Raw genomic sequence first — 9,113 nt, forward strand, 5'->3', positions numbered from 1 at the left:
TACCTCCAAGCCAATTTTGGATCCAACTTGCCACTTTGCCTTGTATCTCATGGGCTTTAACCTTTATGACCAGTCTACCATGTGGGACCTTATCAAAAGCTTTGCTAAAGTCCATATATATTACATCGACCCTCTTGGTCACCTCCTCAAAAAATTCAATCAGGTTAGTCAGACACGATCTTCCCTGAACAAATCCGTGCTGACTGTCCCTAATTAATCCTTGTCTTTCCAAATGCAGATTTATCCTGTCTTTCAGAATTTTTTCCAATAATTTTCCTACCACTGAGGTTAGGCTGACAGGCCTGTAATTCTGTAATTACTTAGCCTATCCCTTTCTCCCTTCTTAAACAAGGGTACTACATTAGCAGTCCTCCAATCCTCCGGCACCATGCCTAGATCCAAAGAGGACTGGAAAATGATGGTCATTTCCTCTTTTACTTCGCTCAACAGCCTGGGATGCATTTCATCCAGGCCCGGGGACTTATCTACTTTCAAAGCTGCTAAACCCCTTAATACTTCCCCCCTCATTATATTTATTTCATCCAAAATATCACACTCCTCCTCGATAGCAGTATCAGCATTGCCCCTTTCCTTTGTGAAAACAGATGCAAAGTATTCGTTAAGAACCTTACCAACATCTTCCACCTCCACACAAAGATTCCCCTCATGGTCTATAACAGGCCCGACCATTTCTTTAGTTACCCTCTTACTCTTAATATATTTATCGAACATCTTGGGGTTTTCCTTAATTTTACTGGCCAAGAATTTCTCATGCTCTCTCAGCATTCCTAATATCCTTTTTAATTTTGCCTTTTAACTTTCTATATTCCTCTAAAGATTCTATAGTATTTAGCCGTTGATATATGACATAAGCATCCCTTTTTTCTTAATCCTCCCCTGTAAGTCCCTAGACATCGAGAATTATTTTTCCCAACCTTTTTCTTTAAGGGCACATGTTTGCCCTGAGCCTTCCAGATCTCCTCCTTAAATGCCTCCCACTGTTCCGTCACTGATTTAACTACAAGTAGCTGTTTCCAGTCCACTATGGCCAAATCACTCCTTAACTTAGCAAAATTAGCTTTTCCCCAATTCGGAACTTTTATTCCAGGCCTATTCTTGTCCTTATCCATAACCAACTTGAATCTGACTGAATTATGGTCACTGGCACCCAAGTGCTCTCCCACTAATACCCCTTCAACCTGCCCAGCTTCATTCCCCAAAACTACATCCAAGACCGCCCCCTCTCATGTTGGGTTTGCTACATACTGACTAAAAAAGTTCTCTTGAATGCATTTCAAGAATTCTGCAACCTCTATACCCTTCACACTAAATTTATCCCAATCAATATTTGAATAGTTAAAATTCCTTACTATGGTTTTTGGATAATCTGTTTGCGATGTTGATTGATAGATAAATATTGGCCAGCACACTGGGGATAACTCCCTTGCTCTTCTTCAAAACAGTATCATGGGATCTTTTATGTCCATCTGAGCGAGCAGACGGGACTTCGGGTTAATGTCTTATCCAAAAGACAGCACCTCTGACAGTGCAACACTCTCTCAGCACTGTACTGGAGTGTCAGCCTCGATTTGTTTTATGTGCTCAAGTCCCTAGAGTGGTACTTAAACACACAACCTTCTAACTCAGAGGTGAGTGTGCTACCCACCGAGCCACAGCTGACAATAGGTTCAAAGTCACCCGTTCCTCCTAAGTGTGCTATACTTAACCACATTGCTTGTCTCAAATTACTCACAAACTGTCTCCCAAACTATTACTTTCTGAAACAGATCTCGCTGATTTGCATTTGAATGACACACTAACTGCTTGCATCGTATCGCTCGGGAATCTGTTCCATACATTTAACACTCACCATCTCCTGTGACTAAATTAAATAATTTCCTCTTAGATGAAAACATGTCTTTTCTTTTCTCTCTCTACGAAGCCCAAATCCATCTAAGGCTGATTATTGTTCCCATATCTGGAGAGAGTCTCTGAATACTTCTCTCACTTTAATGGGCAGGGTAGAAGAAAAAGCTCAAGATCTGAGGGACAGTCACTCCCTCACCTCCAAGAAGGTCCCAGCTCTCTCTCCCTCACCTCCAAGAAGGTCCCAGCTCTCTCTCCCTCACCTCCAAGAAAGTCCCAGCTCTCTCTCCCTCACCTCCAAGAAGGTCCCAACTCTCTCTCGCTCACCTCCAAGAAGGTTCATGCTCTCTCTCAACCTATCTCTCTCGTCTTTCTCTATTTGATGAACAACATTTTTGCTCCACAGTACTTTCCTCCCTTTCTAAACTCCAAATATATCATCCTATGTCCCTGCTATTTTGAAATTAAGGCATGTAACACAGTCTCCCTGTTATGTATGTAAACACTACCAATGTGTAAGACTTGCCACCAGGGGGCTCACTTGTGGGAGACCCAAGGTTCTCCTGCACACCCTGGGCAAGCAGGTATAAAAGGCAGACTACCATGCTACCTCTTCACTCTGGAGTTCCAATAACGAGACCAAGGTCACAACAGTTTGAGCTTAAGATGTACAGTCTTGTGGAGTTATTCTAAATGTAACACTCCCAATCTTACCTCATCCTTTTAAGGTCCGCAGAACCATTAAAACATCTCGTCGTCCCTTGGTCTTTCCTTCAGGCTGTTAAAAACCGAAGCTTAACATCAGTTCATTTACCTAATCTCTTTTCAATCTTGGCATTATCCTGTGCAACATGCCCATTCCCTTAGGTTCTCAATAATAATTTAAAAAATGGAATATTAAGCATTGAGTGCAGTTTAACTTTGATGGTATGCAGCCCTACAGAAAAGGGCAAGCTTTTAAACTTCAGAGCAAACTGCTTGTACCATCTTTCTCACACTAATGATTATAAAGTACCAACTGTGTCGCTGGCTCTTGACCATTAGACATCATACTAGTGTTGAGGGCCCTTTAGGTAACATCTGAGCAGCCGATTGAAGACCGTATGAAGGTAGAAGTGAAGGAAAGAACCAGCATTTATATAGTGTGCAATCGTGTCCTTGGCCTGTTCCAAAGAGCTTCTCGGCCATAGATTAGTTTTGAAGTGCAGTTGCTGTTCTGCCGCAAAAGCTGGTTTGAGCACAGCAAGATCCCCACCAACAGCAAATGAATGAGCGACGGGTTAATCAGTTTTTGATGGTGATGGTCAATTGAGGGACCTTGACCACGACTGCGGGAGAAGTCTCTGCGCCTTCGGGAGAGGAGTAAAGAGGGAGTAGCTACTTCCAGCAGTAAGCTGGAGCCCAGATAAAGACCAGAATTTAACACGCCCCGAGAGAGTGGGGAAAGGCTTCTCCTGCAGCAAGCACCTGGTTTTTCAAGCTGTCAGAGTTCCTTCTGTGTGTGGGGGCAAGCAAAGCAGCAAGATTTTGTTCCTAAATATTTTGGGGAGAGGTTTTATACTGCCTACTGTGTGTGTGGGGCCGGGGCGGTGGGGGGGGGGGCTTTAATCGCAAGGGAGGGGTCAGCATATCTCTCTCTCCCACACCAGTCTGAGGTAGTACGATAAACTCCACGCGGGATAAACTGTCCGGAGCCTGCTTCAAACACAACAACTTGCGTTTATACCGCACCTTTAACATACAATGTCCCCAAGGCACTTCAAGGTTCACAGGAGTGCAATCAGGCAACAATTGACACTGAGCCATAGGGTAGGTGACAAAGATTGGCCAAAGAGGTAGGTTTTAAGTAATGCCTTAAAGAAAGAGAAAGAGGTAGAGAGGCTTAGGGAGGGAATTCCAGAGGGTTAGGGTCTAAACAGCTGAAGGCACGACCACCAATGGTGGGATGAAGGAAGTGGGGGCCATCGTTGGAGGAGTGCAGAAGTCTAAAAGGTTTGTCGGGATGGTGGAGGTTAGAGATAGTGAGGGGCGAGGCCATTGAAGGATTTGAACATGAGGATGAGAATTTTAAAATGGAGGCGTTGGTGGAACAGGAGCCAATGTAGGTCAGCGAGCACAGGGGTGATGGAGTTTGTTTAAAGCAGCGCCTCCTTTTGTGGCGGGGAGAGGGAAACTACTCTGTTGGTGGATACACCCAGCTTTGGTATATACATCCAGCACACGACCTTGTCTCAAAGCAAACCGACATTGAAAGGAATGCACTATTTCAGCATTACCGGCTTCATACCGAAATATTAATACAGCATACTCCTAAAACATCGACCAAGAATGTTCCAAATAAAGCTGAATTGGGTTTGAGGTCCTGGTCTTCAAACACTCTTCCTCAGGCAACCGAAGGCTGCACTGGCACACTGAGGCAGTGTTGGACCTCGTTGTCGATGTCTGCCCTTGTTGACAGTAGGCTCCCGAGGTATCCAAGGCCTTGTCATGAATTTTATAACTGGGGGGCAGTGCTGTACGGCAGGGGCAGGTTGGTAGAGGACTTTTGTCTTATGGGTGTTTAGTGTAAGGCCCATGCTCTCGTACGCCTCGTTGAAGGTGTCGACGATGGCTTGGAGATCGGCCTCTGAGTGTGCGCAGACGCAAGCGTTGTCTGATTACTGTAATTCGATGACGGAGGATAGGACGACCTTGGATCTGGCCTAGAGGTGGCGGAAGTTGAACAGATTCCTGTTTGTCCTGTAATTTAGCTCCACTTCAGCGGAGAGTTTGCTGAGGGTGAAGATGGAGCATTGCAGCAAGGAATATCAAGAAGAGTGTTGGTGCGATAACTGATTACCTGAATAGGAGGTAATTAGTGTGAGCAGTTGCAACTTCGATGTGGCTCAAAAGGTGTACAAAGTCGATCATCTGCTGAAGCATAGAGCGCAACATGAACAGAGGGGGAAGTTGAGAATTTTGGTGAGAGTGGGAATTCGGTGCAGGGGGGGAAGGAGGTGTTCCTTTTTGCCTTTAATACTTGTAGTGGTTCGTGTAAGTTTGAGGCAGTAAGTATTTAAAATATTATTCTGTGTTTTAGCACTGAGTGCATGTTAATGTGTAAAAATCGAATAATAATCTATCAATAAATATAGATTAAAATATGGCAGAGCAGATTGTATGTCTGGACTGTATATGGGAGTTTGTGGACAGCGGGACTGTCCTGACCAAACACGTCTTGCATTAGATGTCTCCCCGTCGAATCTTTCCGGTTCAGAGTCACTGAGCTGGAGTGCGAGTTGGAGACACTCTGGGAAGAGTATCTGGACAGTTTGCTCCAGACCTCGGCCATACCTTGCAGAGAGGTGCAGGATCAGAAAGGGGTTGGTGTGACCGATAGTGTACAGAGTAAGGAGAACCCAGGTGAGATGGAGAACGAGGATCCGCAGCAACAGATACTATCCAAGTTGTTGCAGTAACATAGAAGCATAGAAAACAGGTGCAGGAGTAGGCCATTCAGTCCTTTGAGCCTGCAACGCCATTCAATATGATCATGGCTGATCATGCAACTTCAGTACCCTACTTCCCGCTTTCTCTCCATACCCCCTGATCCCTTTAGCCATAAGGGCCACATCTAACTCCCTCTTGACTATATCCAATGAACTGGACTCAACAACTTTCTGTGGTGGAGAATTTCACAGATTCACCACTGGGTGAAAAAATTTCTCCTCATCTCAGTCCTAAATGGCTTACCCCTTATCCTTAGACTGTGACACCTGGTTCTGGACTTCCCCAACATCAGGAACATTCTTCCTGGCTCTAACCTGTCCAATCCTGTCAAAATGTTATGTTTCTATGAGATCCCCTCTCATTCTTCTAAATTCCAGTGAGTATAAGCCTAGCCAATCCAGTCTTTCTTCATATGTCAGTCCTGCCATCCCGGGAATTAGTCTGGTGAACCTTCGCTGCACTCCCTCAATAGCAAGCACGTCCTTCCTCAGATTAGGAGACCAATACTCAAGGTGTGGTCTCACCAAGGCCCTGTACAACTGCAGTAAGATCTCCCTGCTCCTATATTCAAATCCCCTCGCCATGAAGGCCAGCATGCCATTTGCTTTCTTTACTGCCTGCTGGACCTGCACTGCATGCCTACCTTCAGTGACTGATGTACCATGACACCCAGGTCTTGTACCTCCCATTTTAATAATCTGTCACCATTCAGATTATAATCTGCCTTCCTGATAATCTGCCTTCCTGATTGAATTTTTGAAGAGATGACTAAAGTAGTAGACAGGGGAATGCCTATGGATGTTATTTTTATGGACCGTTAGAAGGCATTTGATAAAGTCCCTCATATGAGACTGTTAGCTAAAGTTCATGAAACTCATGGAATTGAAGGCAAATTATTGACCTGGTTAAGAAATTGGCTGAGCGGCAGGAAGCAGAGCGTAGGGATAATGGGCAGGTACTCTAATTAGCAGGATGTAACTCGTGGTATCCCACAGGGATCTGTGACGGGGCCTCAACTATTCACCTTATTTATTAACAACTTACACGTTGGGATAGAAAACCACATAAACAAGTTTGCAGATGACAGGCGGCATTGTAAGCAATGTATTTGGAAGCATAAAATTATGAAGAGATATTAATAGATTAAGTGAATGGGCAAAACTGTGGCAAATGGATTTCAATATAGGCAAGTGTGAGGTCATCCACTTTGATCCTAATAAGGATATATCCGAGTATTTACTGAATGCCAGAAACAGTGGAGGTCCAGAGAGACTTGGAGGGCCGTGTACATAGATCATCAAAATGTCATGGACTGGTACAGAAAATAATCAAAAAGGCTAATGGAATGCTGGGCTTTATATTTAGAGGACTAGAATACAAGGGGGTAGAAGTTATGCTGCAGCTGTACAAAGCCCTGGTTAGACCACACCTGGAGTACTGGGAGCAGTTCTGGGCACCATACTTTAGGAAGGATATATTGGCCTTGGAGGCACTGCAGTGCAGATTTACCAGAATAATACTTGAACTAAATTACGAGGAGAGATTACACAAATTAGGGTTGATACCCTGGAATTTAGAAGGCTCTGGGGTGATTTAATTGAAGTTTTCAAAATATTAAGGGGAAATGATAGGATGGCTAGGGAGAAACTAGTTCCACTGGTCGGAAAGTCTAGGCCTAGGGGACTGGCCTAAAGATTAGAGCCAGGCCTTTCAGGAGTGAAACACTTCTATACCCAAAGGATGGTGGAAGTTTGGAACTTTCACAAACAGCAGTTGATGCCAGGTCAACCATTAATTTTAAATCTGAGATTGATAGATTTTTGTTAACCAAAGGTATTAAGAGATATGGGGCAAAGGATATGGAGTTAGATCACAGATCAGCAATGATCTTACTGAATGATGGAACAGGCTTGAGAGGCTAAATGGCCTACTCCTGTTCCTATGTTCGCAGTCTGTGTAGCCTGTCTTCATAATTTAACCCTTTTCGCCCTGGTATTCTGGTGAATCTGTGCGGCATCCCCTCCAAGGCCAACATATCCTGAATCACTTTTTTCCCTAGCAGCATAGTTCTAGGGCTACCATTGAATGTTTGTTTATCAAAATGGATGGATGTTTGTAGATTTCTGTATAATAGCAATAATCCATTCATATGACTCTACATGGGAAGGAATTGTTGGCGTTTTTTGAATCATGTCAATAATTGTTTTTCTGAAAGAGTAATAGAAGCTAGACTAAAGCATAATGCCCGATGAGGTCTTAAAACCAATCAGTATTATTGTTTTTAAAGCCAGTTTCAAATAACAATATTACGAAGGAAATCCAATGGGAAACAGAAGAATAGTTTACTTGGGAATCTGACCAAGACCATATCTGACGAACTAGAACAAGTGCTTCGAGGAAATGGACAACTTAGGAAGGATCCTGATGTGAAAACATGTCGGTACGCGGGGTCAGTCACTGGAACTGTAGACATTCCCAACATTCCTTCACTTGTATTGAATGAAGGAAACAGAAATACATGAAAGCCTGAAGGAGAAATCCAACTGTTGAAGGCTCTAAATTGGAGGTGCATTTTCAGGAAGATGTGATGCATTGTGGTGCATTTTAAGCACTTTTGAATTTTCACCATCCCAACCTGGCCATCACGTCACCAAAAGTTCACAGGCGGTGTGCCAGTGCAGCCTTCGGCCGCCTGAGGAAAAGAGTGTTCGAAGACCAGGCCCTCAAATACCCCCCCTCCTGTATGGATCAGAGGCATGGAGGCATAGACGATGTAAAGAGAACACCTCAAGTCGCTGGAGAAATATCACCAACGATGTCGCCGCAAGATCCTGCAAATCCCCTGGGAGGACAGGCGCACCAACATCAGCGTCCTCGTCCAGGCTAACATCCCCAGCATTGAAGCACTGACCACTCTCGATCAACTTCGCTGGGCAGGCCACATAGTTCGCATACCAGACACGAGGCTCCCGAAGCAAATGCTCTGTGTGGAGCTCCTTCATGGCAAACGAGCCAAAGGTGGGCAGCGGAAACGTTACAAGGACATCCTCAAAGCCTCCCTGATCAAGTGCGACATCACCACTGACTCCTTAGCTGAAGACCGCCGAATGTGGAGAAAGTGCATCCAGGAGGGCGGTGAGCTCTTCGAATCTCAACGCCGAGAGCGTGAAGAAGTCAAGCGCAGGCAGCGGAAGGAGCATGCGGCAAACCAGTCCCACCCACCCCGTCCCTCGGCAAATATCTGTCCCACTTGTAACGGAGTCTGTGGCTCTCATATTGGACTGTTCAGCCACCAGAGAACTCACTTCAGGAGTGGAAGCAAGTCTTCCTCGATTCTGAGATACTGTCGATGATGATGATGATGATGACTACTTCACAGGCTAGTCTCCCATAACAAACTCTTCCACCCCAGTTGACCGAGGTACTCTACACACTCGGGCCCAGTTCACAAAGACTCCTCTTCCAACTCCTCACCTTTTCACAGAGATACTCTTCTCCCTCTTCCTCCTCTCCAATGGAATATCTATCTCTCGCTCTCCTCTGTGTTTCTCCTCTATCTTCCCTCACTCCTCTCGCTCTCATCCCCACTCTTTCTCCAAGTCCTCTCTCCTCTCCCTCTCTTGTGCCAGCACCCCAGGGTGAGGGATGATCCCGCTCTGATGATTGCTGCTGGGATTGTGTATGAATTTACTTTGGGTGAGAGCAGGAGTGGGGTTGATATGATTTCCACTCCCTCCAAACACTAAAGAAGCTTGCCA

This window comes from Pristiophorus japonicus, chromosome 3, assembly GCF_044704955.1.
Source record: "Pristiophorus japonicus isolate sPriJap1 chromosome 3, sPriJap1.hap1, whole genome shotgun sequence".
Lineage (NCBI taxonomy): Eukaryota > Metazoa > Chordata > Chondrichthyes > Pristiophoridae > Pristiophorus > Pristiophorus japonicus.